General features: G+C 33.7%; 1 protein-coding gene across 9 annotated transcripts in view; it reads left to right on the forward strand.

Moving 5' to 3' along the window:
- The window catches only part of LOC106059838 (sonic hedgehog protein), a 246,213-nt gene that overhangs the window by 154,070 nt on the left and 77,786 nt on the right, over positions 1-14,357 (forward strand). Inside the window, exons 1-2 of one of the 9 annotated variants that reach the window (XM_056003731.1) lie at positions 8,156-8,703; positions 9,153-9,404. The exons of 5 other annotated variants lie outside the window; for them this stretch is intronic. The gene's annotated coding sequence lies outside the window, so the exon portion shown is untranslated. Of the gene's footprint in view, positions 1-8,155; positions 8,704-9,152; positions 9,405-14,357 lie in introns of those variants that run through there. 3 more of the 9 variants (XM_056003733.1, XM_056003734.1, XM_056003736.1) reach the window with 3 other exon arrangements.

Here is a 14,357-nt window from a genome sequence, read left to right on the forward strand (position 1 = left end):
AGAAAAAAGGAAAAGGGGACAGCCCAGGAATACATGGCGCCGTGTTAACTTCAACTTCTACCTAGACCTTCTCTCTAGATCCAAATATTTCTAAATTACGTTTACATCGAGGTCATCTAGATTGTCCAGTCTACCAATAAACAAGTCCTTCTCTCTCTCTCTCTCTCTCTCTCTCTCTCTCTTTCTCTCTTGCATGGTATTCTATGGAAATTTGGTTTCGTTGTAACACTATTCCATGGTAACATTATTCCATGGTAACATTATTTCACGGTAACATTATCCCATGATAAAATTATTGCATTGTAAAATTTTTCCACGGTAACATTATTCCATGCTAACAATTTTCCATGGTAACATTATCCTATGATAAAATTATTTCACGGTAACATTATTCCATGGTAACACAGTTCTGTTTCCTGGTGCCCTTTCATAGTCTTCAACTAGATCTGTATCCTGTGAGATCATACGTGTCTGGTACCGACAAGGTTTTGATCTCAGTTCCATCCGCTCGGCCACCAAAGACAATCCCTAAAGTCTCCTCAGCCTATTTCAAAAGACGATGTTAAAACTGTGAGCAAGAAAAAAAAAAAGTGACTGATCTGTTTTGATGTTCGACTCTCATTAAAGATGTTTTGGGAAATCGTAATGGTATGAGGCCGGGGGGGGGGGACTCACTTATGGACCTGCTGACTCAAGTGTTATTGTAAAATGAGATCACGGATGGCTTTTATGAAGGACTCTGACTAAAAGCTGCCCCGCCGCTGCCGTTACGTCTATTCATTTTTCTTTCCTCAGTTCCATGGTAGTAAAGAGACGTGGTTATTTGGTGTTTACATTTTCGTTGTGTGCTACAACTTTCTCCCCCTCTCCCCCCCCCCCCCCCCCCGACACTATTACACCCTTCACCCCCCCCCTCCCTTTTATTTTTAGAAAGTATTAGTCACTGGAAAAATTGGACATTGAGTCTCAAATTGAAGTTGTACAGAGTTCTATCTTTATAGATATGTCGCATGGGTTTGAGGGTATTTATATTTTGTTTACAAGGCATATGTTTGATATTTTTGTAAAGCTTTCATTTCGCTAATGAAGAAAAGAAAGTTTAGACGTCATCGATTGTCGAAAACATTAACAAGGTCTACTGCTATCGTGCTCTGCTTGTTTGAATGGACCAATATGTGTCTACTGCTATCGTGCTCTGCTTGTTTGAATGGACCTATATATGTATTCTTGGACGTATCCTATTGGTATACATCTTCTAGACTTGTACACCCAATTTTCTTACATTATTATAATCCCAAATGTAATAATTATTTCGAATTCGTGATGAATTAGAGATGTACATACATGACAGTAAGCCTATAGACATCAAGCTTTATTGGTGCATTCGGTGTACAAAATATATAGGAAATGTTGATACGTTTTTAAAGACTAATCGGAAGGGTATGTAGATGTATATAGCTGTTCTGTTAATTATTTTAAGCTCTTTTAATTTCTAACTTTTATATAGTTTGAAATTTCGAAATTCAATTTAATGTCCTTGGCACTGTTTCCTGTATTATAAAAATCTCAATAAAATTGTTGAAATCAATTCCAATGAACAACTGAATACAATTCTTATTTTCATGGGTTCTCCTCAACTTTTGTCTAGACATTTCGAGAACCTCTAAGAAATAAAAAAAAAAAGTAGGTTCTGTGTTTCGATTATTGATAGGCTGTGGACCAATCGGTTTCAGTGGTTACCTACCCCGTACCCACCTCTCCTCCAGGAAACATCAAGGCTACACCCATGGCCTACCAGTTCACAAGATACGTGATTGTACACATGACTGGAAGATTTATCTTGGCGAAGAGAAAAACACATTTCCAATAAACTTTCAAATATGAAGGAGTTGATTACAGAGCGTATCACTTTGATCTTAGCTGATTTGAAAAGTTATTAGCTACATTGAATATCATGTACTGTAGTTTTGGATTGACGAACGATTCAAGGTAATTTACAACAATCTTATTTGTAGATCAATCGTATTTTTGTCTACAGAACATAAAAAAATTGCATATTTTATCTCATATGCCTTAGTGTGTCCATTCTATTTTATGGGCATGTTGGAGGGGTGTCTCAGAGAAGGTTTTTACGCTTCTATGACTGACCGTGTGGGATGTATCAGCTGCAGTCTGGATTCCAACTTTTAACCATTTTTATATGTTGCCAAAAAGGTTTTACCACTTTGCATTTATTTAGAATGCTATTTTAGTACTGTTTAAATATTTCAAGATTTATCAATCATCAACGTTCCAATGTATTTGTATACTGTACTATAAATCTCGCAGTCACGTGGTTTTATTTTAGCTTTGTTTTTAAACGTAAAAATAATAAAAAAAAAAAAAAAGATGTCTAAAATGTTGTTAGAGAATTTTTAAATATTTGGATCATGTACTGTGTATTTTATTGAAGCTCAAATGTGAAATAGTCTTAATAGGTTTATATTTATTATAAGGTCTAATGGGTGCGCCTTTGTGTCAAGGTATTAAAAACAAATAAAAATAATAATGTATGTTAAATGTTATGAAGTTAAATGTTAAAGTAGCGCAGACATAAGAATCACTTCGATACTTTGCTCCCCTCTAGGACAATAACTATATATCTGATTATTACACTGAATCACTTTTTCTTTTGTTCATCAATGAATTGGTATGGTGAACAACACATTTAAGCCAGTTTTGTAAATATGTCACTCAAGGGAGATAAACTAGAAATAGTCAGTCCTTTATTTTTCACATAACAAATATTGAAGACAAAGTTTAAGCTTTTACTTTAAAACATGTTTTCTCTCCCTTGTATTCTTAAACAGCTCATATTGTACTTTAAATTATATAGTGTCAGTAAATGTACATTGATAATTTTTCATTTATATATATATATATATATATATAAATATGTATTGTTGATTTGTCAACAAATGGCTGATTGGTAAAAGTATTTCCCTTTTTTAAATACGTTTGTATCTGTGCAGCACCAGTTCATACGTGTGTATACTACTCCTAGAAAAAACTTGAACTTCTGATATTGATAAATGAAATTAGGGATGCTATGCTGTACTACAGATTAGCAATGGGTGATCTTTGTTGAGACTTACAAGTGAACTCTCACGTATAGCCCGGACGTATCTTACGGGATACTCAAGTATGTATACGCCTAGAACTATAGAATGACACTTTTATGATTTTGTATTAATTTTTTTTTCTTTAATTTTAGTTTCTATATTATGTAAGAAAAGAGTTGTTGTTTTTTTTTTTTTTTTTTTGGGGGGGGGGGGCTTCAAGACATCGCACTATTGTAATGTTATTAAAAAGATATAATTTTGATGGTTTAGATTATAAACGTCTTCAAATATAAGTAAATGAGTATGTGGATTCAAATTGAGGACTATCCATTATGAACTCGATTGCCTTTGCATTAATGAATATCAGTAGAGTCGCTTGAAAAGAGGATGCGAGGGGTTAAGAACACATTGGATGATACAAATTAGGGGGGGGGGGGGGGAATACAAAAGTAAAAAAAAAAATTTACAAAATTTACAAAATCTTAGAATTAAGGTTTTGACATTATTATCTAAAGTAATATCATTAGTGAACCGCACCGAGCAACGTCCACCATGTCGCCTGGTAGAAACTATCAAATTTTGACGACAAAATAAACACTGCTTAAACACATTTCTTCTGTAGCAAAATGATTCCACAAACATGTTGTGGTGGACGGTCGTTGACCTGTTGCTGCTAACTGCTTGTCGACAACGAAACCGCTGTAGGCGTAGGCCTACTATATATTAACGAATAAAACTTGAAATGGCTTAAAGAACTTCTTTGTAAACAATGCTAAATAGAACTTTTATTATAAAGTAAACAAAATGAAGTTGATATGAGATAAATGATATAAATGCACTTGACTTTAGTTATAATATTTTTTAACAAAGTCTAAGTCACAACAATAACACAACCTTTCAGTCTCACGTTCTGGAGTCGTCTGTCCTAAGACCAATGACGACAATGCCACCTGTCTTGCATCATTCACAACCAATCGCTAACCTCTTAGGACGTCACCATAGAAACAATTACACACACCCTAACAACATGTGGGCTTAAATATATCAAGAAAAATAGGAAGTAAAGGAGAGAGTACGCGTGTTTTCCCATTCTCTGACGACAGAGCTGCACTGGCCTAAATAACACTGGCCTAAATAACACTAGCCTATAAAACACAATATTAGCATCAATGTTCTTCCATCTAAACTAGGTTGCATATTTCCCTTGCAGCATCTATATATACTGTCCCTTGTATAGATCTTAAAAAAAAAAAAACCAACATATAATCTTAATAAAAAATGTTTCAACCTTTAACCTAGAAAAGTCAATGTGATGTGTATTTAATGTTTACAGCGACACGTGTAATTATTTTGGGTCACCATTGCAATGGACAGTTTATGACCGTCAATCACAGCTATTACTTGACTGGTCAGCGGTTATTTAACTGGTCAATTTATGAGGTCATAAATTAGTATTTATGATATTGGCACTAGTAATTTAGGTCACGAAAAGAACTCTTTAGGTGATAGCTTTGTCATGGAGACACAATCTTATACTACCCCATGGGTGCTCTTTAATCTTTTTGTATCTAGTGACCAAACTAATCTTTGTACGAAAGCGATGACATTTATTTTTAGCTGGTCATAAAGTTGAAAGGTCATAGGTTAACTGCTTTTGTTTATTGAAAGAGTCTCCTTGAGGCTCGGGGGATTATAATAGATCTTCTTGTTACGCCTGTGGAGTGAGGCTCGCTCAGTGGTGTTGCAGTGTCTGTTTTTTGTATGTGGCTCAGACTCTTCAGCGGTTCATTAGGTGCTGCAGACGTTGTGATATCTGCGATAATACAGGCTTTGCTGTGGTGGATGCGGTACTGCACACAGTCTATTAAGGAGAATTTTAGTGTATTTATTAAATGAAAGCCTTAACAAATGGGCTTCTGTATACAGTATTCACTCTCAAATTAATGACATTTGTAATGCAAGTTACGAACACATACACATTTACTTAAAGAGAGAGAAGCAGATAAATCAAGAAAAAGGAAAGAGAGATAGGCATATTAAAAAAAAAAGGCAGACACAGGAAAAAAAGAGACACAGAGAAAAATGAGAGAGAAAAAGAGAGAGAGAGAGAGAGAACGTGAAAAAAAAGACAGAAAAGAGAAAGACAAACAAGAAAATCATACTAAATATTTTTTTAAAAAATTATATGAAGTGTAATTGTATCAATTAGTTTGAATCAGTCATGTAATTAAATTTGTAATAGATCTAGATTAATATAGAACAATGATGCCCAAAATACTGCTCGCGGGCCACATCCGGCCTACGACGTGGTTCCATCCGGCCCGCCGAAACGTCGGTACAAAATGTAGAAACTCCCCCAAAGAAGAAAATGTTTAAAAGTGTTTCTTAAGCTTCGTTAGGGCCCTCATTTTTTGTCTGAATTATTGGTACCGTAACCTTTTAACATTTGTTTCAGATCTGTAACTCTGAATGTAGAATTTAGATTGAAAAGTGAAAGGATGTTTACTTTTTTATGTGTGTGGAACATGATAATAAACCAATATATGTGCTTTATAAAGAAAGTTTGGCTGTTTAAGAAAAAAGTAACATATAAACGGCATTGTAAAACAAAATATGACGTCATTCTTGGTTTGAGCCGCCAATAAAAGGATAGTGATACTATGTCTAGAGTTTGAAAATATTTACCAAAATGGGACATCAAAACCAGTCTGAAGGCTACCATGTTACTCACATTTAAGTAGAGAAATGAAGCCATTTTCCGGTGCGTTAAAAAAAAATAATTAAAATATTTCATTAATTTATTTAATTTTAGATCTATGATTTCTAACCAAATAATTTTAGGTCAAATTTCGTTTCGTTTTCCCATCTTTTCGTTGATGTGGCCCGCGACACGAGGGTCGGAAATTAAAATGGCCCGCAGATCAAATTAGGTTGGGCATCACTGATCTAGACTAACAATAATAAAGTTGTGCTATGAGAAATTTTTTACCAATTGTTTTTTTTTTAGCGCTATTTTTTGAGTTATGCTTTCTATGGTTCTATCACTGTCAGGACCAGTTGGTAAAAAAATGGGTGAGAAAGAAGGAAGGGGGGGGGGGGCATATCTGTGAGAATGTTACCCTGATAGATTTTTAAATATATATTTTTTTTTAACGTTGTACGACATGAATTCGAACTCGAGGGGTCAAGCTTCATCAAGCGAAAACGCTAACCACTGTGCCAGCGAAGTGCTTATGAAAAGATAAGTTTTCATAGCTATCTATTAGTAGTTTCAAACTTTTAAGTGACGACCTTCTTTTCTACACAAAGTTTGAAATGGGTGCTAATTCAACTTATGCTCCCACATCTGTCGAGTACAATATCTTTCCCTAGTTGAGATACCAAACATGATAATTAATTACCAATAATTAATTAAACATTTGGTTATTTTTTTTTTATTGATTCTTGTTTTGTCAGGTGCGAAATTTCAAATTGAATCGAGATTGGTTGTGTGAGAAATAACGTGTACACAAATTTTATCAGTCAGACAGACAGACAGACAGACAGAGTTGATAGAATCTTTGTAAAAAAAAACGAAGAAAAAAAACAAGAAACTTCGGTCGGAGTAATCAATGAAATGAAATATTGTGTTAAAACACATCTGGGAGACAATAATAAAATGTCTTTGTGATGCATTGAATGGCATCGTTAAATGGCTTAACAATGGAGAGGGAGAGAGAGAGAGGAAGAGAAAGAGGGGGAGAGAGAGAGAGGGAGAGAGGGAGAGTCCAGAAATGTATACTACTTTTCACTGACCTAAATTTAATTACCTTGTGGACAGTAAATTCAGACCAGAATGACCACTGAGAGCTGTGGAAACTTCCTGTTAAAAAGAAAAAGAGTATAATAACAACAACAATCATAATAATGTATATAAAGTAAGTAAAGTCCTCCTTTCAGACCTTGCCATCTGTACGGTAATTGATGTTAAGGTCATGTTTTTTTTTCTGCCAATAGTTAACGAGCAGTGTGCCATGTGGCCAGCACAACGGCCAACCGCCTTGACTTTTATAAACTTAAGTCTGGTACGCATTATATAATATATATTATATAATATTATCTATATATATCTATTTATATATTTATTATAGTCTTGATAGACAGAAAGTTGATCTAATGGTGAATCCTTGCTATTCTTGTAGTCTGTCTTCCAGTCGTGGCTTCATTAAACAACGTAAGATTTACAAGACTTTCATTTATCCACACAATGTTTTAATTAGCTGGAATATTTAGGGCTGGGACACGACAATTCGTTCACTGACATTTCGTTCACCGACAAATCGTTCACGTCTTTTCGTTCAATTGACATTTCGAAAATTCGTTCAGCCGACTATTTGTTCACCCGACATATCGCTCACCGACAACTTGCAGACAGACAACTTGTTCACACGACAAATCGTTCATTGACAATTCGTTCACGGACAAATTGTTCACAGACAAATCGTTCACTGGTTAGTAACATATTCTTAACATTTAATATTATATAGTCTCGTGTTAACGGGTGAACGAATAGTCGCTTGAACGAATTGTCTGGTGAACGAAATGTCTGGTGAACGAATTGTCGCGTGAACGAAAAGTCGCGTGAACGAAAATTCGTGAACGATTTGTCGGTGAACGAAATTTCAGTGAACGAATTGTCGTGGAACCAGCCTAGATCGTTTATAATGAGCTTTGCAGAATATTTTCATTTCCAAAAAATAGTGATCAAAATATCATAAAAATGAAAAGCTTATATTTTTTACTTGTATTTATTTCTCCTAGTCAGCCTTAGTTTCTCATATATATATATTCAAGTTACTAATTCTCTAAAACATCTGATCAATGTAAGTAGCATACGTCAAAAGGCTGCCACGCACGAGAATGTCCCTAGCCTTTATCAATATATCCCCTATGTGACAGATGTCAATGACACTCTGGTTCCATCAAACGAGAAACCCGAACACACGCACGCACAGACTTATGCATAACTTTAAGTCTCTGAAATTTCAAAAGTCTAAATTTAAAAAAAAAAAAAAGATTCAGCGCGCTCCCGGACCAATAAAATGTTTGTAGGTGGCGACACAATCACTGTGGGAGGAGTGATCGAGGCTTGTGGGAGGTGATATGAATTGGAAAGAGGGGCAGGGAAGGTGGCATATAAAGTACATTGACAAATACATAGAGGAAACAAACACTTACCTCCGGATTTTTTTTTCTCCTTCTCTCTCTCTCTCCTTTTTCCCCCCTTCTTGGCAAGAAAACCTCAGGTAATGCCCCCAATTTCAAGTCTAGCCAATCGCTAAGGTGGAAAGATATAGCCACCGTTTCTTTCAGTACAAGGGGACACTATCAGTCTGATAAGTACAAAGGATAACCCATTTAGAGAAAAAAAAAAGGAAAAAAAACTGTCATTGGATTAACCCTTAGCAACGGATCAAGCATAAGTCTGGCGATAAAGGATTTGACTTTTTAAATTTTGTTTTGTTTTGTGTGATATAGATCTAATTCATTGTAGCAGTCTGAATCGAGGAGATAACAGCGATATTTAATCCAATTAATGTAATTATTGTTAAAACTGGAGAAAGTAAGAATTCTTTGAACTCGCTTCTATATTTATTTTGTGTTCAAATTTCCAAATATTCGGGCACGTTTCTACTAAATTTCCTCCACGTTTCAAAGAGATAAATACCATAAGATCATACAATATATTATGTTGTAACATAGTATCTACGACGACATTATATAATAATAATGTTAATATCTTCGATTTTTAAGATAATGGATGAGTACAATTTAAAAAAAAAAAAAATCTTAATACGCAACATATTTATTAAATAAAAAATAAACAAATAAATATATTGTTTAATCTACATTAACTGAAAATTAATTTTCATTCTAAGTGTCAATTACATTTTATTTTTCCTATATTAAAAAAAAAACGATTCATAATTTTGACTGCAACTAATTTATCGGCGAAATGTTAATTTCGGTTAACAGTTAATTATCATAATTTTATGGCTTTGTCTGATTCAGAGCAGTAACAAGTCAGTAAGGTGTCGTCACTAGCCAAAACATTTTTTTTATATTTTAGTTCAATATGACAAATTTTTGACTCTTAAATTAACACAAGCTATTAGTTTCTATGACAAGATTTTTCATGTGATTAAATTGATTAAATGTTCAACACTGTTACGATGTTGGAACGATAAGTAGATCACACAATGTCTAGAACTATGAAGCTTGATCACTCGCTCAATGCGTCAGTCTGATACGAACTGGAAATAGGTAAAGTAACCCTTTTGTATAATATTTACTGTTATATATATATATTAAGATTTGTTTTTATCTTTTCGGTTTTCTCTTTGTTCCATTGTTCATACCATCAAATTTAAGTCCCTTAGACATTTCATTCTGATGTATGTTGCGCCTGACGTAGACAAATATAAATGCACATTCTATCTATCTATCTATCTATCTATCTATCTATCTATCTATCTATCTATCTATCTATCTATCTATATGTCTCCGACGGTCAGTCTCTTTCTGTGTGTATTTCTATCATCTCTTATCATCGTTGACCTTCCTCTATGTCTATACACCATTTCTCTACCAGTGTAGCCGACAATCTTTCTGAGTAGTTAAACACACTTGCATAATTTTTAGACTAATATTTTCCTATAAATTAAAAAATATAAAAAAACATTTTATAACTTAACTAATAAATACTAATATTTATTCTAATAGTTAAATTCTTCAAAAATATGAACAATAATTAAACATTAAACATTTTAATACATTTTAAAGTAGTTTTTGTTTACACTAAATGTAGGTGCTTCTTCAAGTATTAAATGATTAAAATGTATATGTATATTTCTTTTCTGAAATTAAATTCACAAACATCTTAAAACATTAGTTCTTTCTTTATCAGGGCCGGATTTACCTCTAGCTTTAGCTAAAAAAAAAGTTTCATTTTGGCTATTTTTGTTTGTTTTGATAATACTTATACATTGTAAAGCCGATATTGTCTTTTATTAAATCAATCTAAGGCTCTACATAATTTTTTATTCTTTTCCTAATTCAAATAAAAATATGTGTAAAAATTTAAAAAAATAATAAAAGGTTTAGGAACTAATGCGCATAGGGCAAACCTTTTACTGTTTTTTTGTAAAGTAAAACTACAATTAAAAAAAAAAAAGAATATAAAAGAATATTTTTTATGAACAAAGCTAAACTAAGGGAAGAACTTCACATTTACATATACCGTATGTATGTAGATATATATAAATATATACATACACACACACACATATATATATATATATATATATATATATATATATATATATATATATATACAGAGAGAGAGAGAGAGAGAGAGATTACTACTTGTTAATTAATTGATTATTTAAATTTTGATTGATTCATGTTATCATTGTATGATCGTACAAATTTAAACTTCATTCTGGAATTGATAGTTGGAGAAATAGCATATTTTGTATTTTGGAGGCTTTGTAAAAACAATACAGGATTTAAAAATTGTTAAAATTATCATTTCATAATTAGGTACCTGATCATCTGAATTTTAAAATATATTTATTTATTTATTTATTTTGATTGGATGTATGTAATGAAATACCCCACTGCAGAGATGACATTTGTACATAGCTACTAGGAGTAAGGGTTTGAAGTACTACTGACACTATTTGCTTCTGACTTTAAAAGTTGTTATTACATTTGTAACAGTTTATGTTTCATTTTTAGAACTTGGATAGACTGTATCCCATAATTCCAGAAGGCTCTTTTATCAAATGTCTTCATTCGAGATAATTGTTTTGCCTATTGAGATTAGGCTCGTCCAACAGTGCTGGCTGTTTGCCCTTGTTGTTATTGTGATTTTAATAATATTTTTATTAGTGGTGGAAACTAAACCGAACAGTTTGTAAAATAATTCTTTTTTTTTTTAATAGGTTTTAATTAATTATTTGGTATGAGCCTATTACTTATAAAATTAGTAGTAAGATGGTTTAATTTCTTTTATACTAGGAGATAGTTAATGTATTTCATCACTGCATTAGTACGCCTATAATAATGAAAATCCAATTCTGAAATCAAATAATCTACATTATATAATTCAGTGAAGTCTTAAAGCTCGTGTTCTTAAACCTGATTTAGTGGTTCCCAAACCGTTCATTTGCTGTTACCCATGAAGTTGTTTTTAAATACAAATAACATATCATTCAAGTGTGTAGTATGAAGCAATTATCCCTTTATCATCCCGATGTTTAGACAGCTTCGTATGTGTTGTCTAGAGTTGCTTTTGTACCGCAGCGCCACCCAGGGCGCACGGATTTTTTTTTTTTTTTTACTGAGAATCCTTGCTCATGAGCTTTATTTGCGTACATTCTCATCTGTCCTTCTTTTGATTACGTCTGAGCCACTTCCCCCGCATTGCTGTACCGCCTTTCGTTTCAAGAGTGATTATAAGTCGACAGACTAATCCAGCCAAACTCCCTTCCTCCGAGTCGCTTGATCGCTTGCCCTTGTTTATTTGTTGTTGCTGCACATTAGAAAATAGTAAACTGCAGCGCAGAGCAAACAGAGAGGTGATTGCTGTCGGCTTCAGACCTTCACTCTTCTAAAAATTTTAAAGAGCACCTCCCATTGAGATGGATAGTGAAGTCCTCAAGTTACGTAATTGCTCTAAATGTTTTCATTTCATATACGCTGTCACAAGGTGCTTATTTTTTTATTCTGAGGCGGCTTACTACAGGTTGAAGGGCTTCTCAACCTGTGGTCATTTGACCTCAAGTTGTCTTAAGTCGAGGACGTTGTTCTGAAGTACTTGATCTTTTTTTTTTCCTTTAATTCGTAAGCTTGGCGTGTGCACATCTTGCCTCTGAATTTTCAGGTGGTCGTAAGTCTAGATTAACGCTTTCGTGATCTTGGTCTGCAAATAAATGCACGCTGGTTGTGGTCCACAGACAGTTCTCTAGCAAAACATATACACCACATGTTTGCAGTGTTGGTTGGCGCCCGAGGGAAAAGAATGAATGGTTAACCTGGTCCTAGAGTTTCCATTTATGTTAAAAGATTTAGAACCACTGTGACATTGGATGCCACGGCAGACCCAGTGACACGAAAGAGGGCGCTTTCAATCTTAGTGTCTCTTCTAACATAACACCACCCTTCAGTTTCATTAAAACCTGTATACACAGGCGGAGTAAAGGGCGCCTTTATTGCAAGGGGCGTCCTTATTGCCATTACGTTCAAACAATGTATTAATGCAAACAGACAAACAAGATCTCATTTTTTTTTTACCTTCAACTTTGAATGTGTCTATAGAACCAGTGTTAAGATTCAATTTGTCATTCAAGTGTTGTTGTTTTTTTATGCGCATATATTTAAGTCATTTAGTATTTGTTGGGTTGTTGACACAATCCCATGCTATAAATTTGTTCAATGATCGTTTAACATTGATTAACTGTCATTTTTGAACATGTTCTGTTCTTTTTCCTTTGGCACATTTAAAAATATTATTAGAACAATTAATTTAAAAAATAATCTAGAACTAAATGATGAGGCAGTTTGTCAGCTAGTAGAGCTAGATCTAGAACTAAATGATGAGGCAGTTTGTCAGCTAGTAGGGCTAGATCTAGAACTAAATGATGAGGCAGTTTGTCAGCTAGTAGGGCTAGATCTAGAACTAAATGATGAGGCAGTTTGTCAGCTAGTAGGGCTAGATCTAGAACTAAATGATGAGGCAGTTTGTCAGCTAGTAGGGCTAGATCTAGAACTAAATGATGAGGCAGTTTGTCAGCTAGTAGGGCTAGATCTAGAAGATAGATAAAAAAAAACCCACTAGGTTTAGAAGATAAACAGATCAAAATATTACAGTGCAATATGAGATGCCGACATTTCTAAAGGTAATTTGGTCTATTCAAGTTTTAGACTAATGTACTCAAATCCTATCTAGTCCGCTACTACACTTTTATAAATAAAATTATAATGTTTAATGCAATCAACCATAGATCTAATACGTTTAAAACAGCTTATAAATTGTAGTCGTTGCTCCTTAACAAGATAATTAAATACCACGAGTAACGATCTGGTCTAGCATGTTAAATTAAAGACCTTAACTCTTCTAAGTCATTGAATTTCTTCGCTGATTTAGGAAACCCGTTCCATGCTCTAATAGAACAGGGATGAAGTAGACTTGGTACAAATTTGTCCTAGCATACGGATTAAGGAAAAATAAATGTGCCTTTTGAAGTTGTAAGCCTAGGCTATATTTAAAACAATTGAATATTAAAAAAAATAAAACCATGCTGTCATTGCTTGCAGTCTTGCAGTGTGTTTCGCACGTAACCAAAAGACAGAAGCATTAATAACTTATAATATACTCCATTTGTTATAACTTTTATATTACTAGTTTTTATATAACATTTTTGGACTATACAATAAAACTAGGGCCACAATCATTACAGTGTAGTTGTTGACGCTCGTTGACTTGTAGCACCAAACTTCTGGTAGACAACTCAACCGCTGTAGAAGTATTATATTTTAACTTATAAAACTTGAATAATTCCTTTGTAAACAAAGGTAAATATAGCTTTTAGCACAATATGGACAAATTCAACTAGAGATGAAATGCAATAAATATTACAGTCTTTAGTAATAATATAAAAATTATATTTTCGAAAAAAATATTCCTACAAAAACACGTCTTTTCACTCTGGCAATCTTTAGTCGTCTGGCCTACCCAAGACAGCTTACGACCTACTGTGTTACTTATCTTACACAGCATAGCCACCAACCAATCGCTAACATCTTCTCGCCATCACCTTAGAAAAAAAACACACAAACACGCAATCCAAAACAGTATTATTGACCAATAGAATGCAAAATGATGCCTTTCTTTTGGTACTTTAAAAACATGAGTAGACCCGCTAGAAATAGTGACAGATCTAGACGTAGAATTGGGACAGCTATTTTTTTTTTGGAGTGCGGAAATTGAAACATTGTGTGTGTGTTGGGGGGCTGAGATACTAGATTTCAGGGGCCACAAGTTTGTGTAGGGTAACTATGTGATTACAAAATAATGATTCCGGCCAAAATAAACAACATTTATAGCTTATCAACTATTTAAAACTAGCAAAACTCGAGTGTCAGGGATACTGATAGAGAGCGTTAAAAACGTGACATAACCTAATTATAATCGAGACCTTCGTTTTGTTTTTC

This window comes from Biomphalaria glabrata, chromosome 11 (genome assembly GCF_947242115.1).
Source record: "Biomphalaria glabrata chromosome 11, xgBioGlab47.1, whole genome shotgun sequence".
Taxonomy (NCBI): domain Eukaryota; kingdom Metazoa; phylum Mollusca; class Gastropoda; family Planorbidae; genus Biomphalaria; species Biomphalaria glabrata.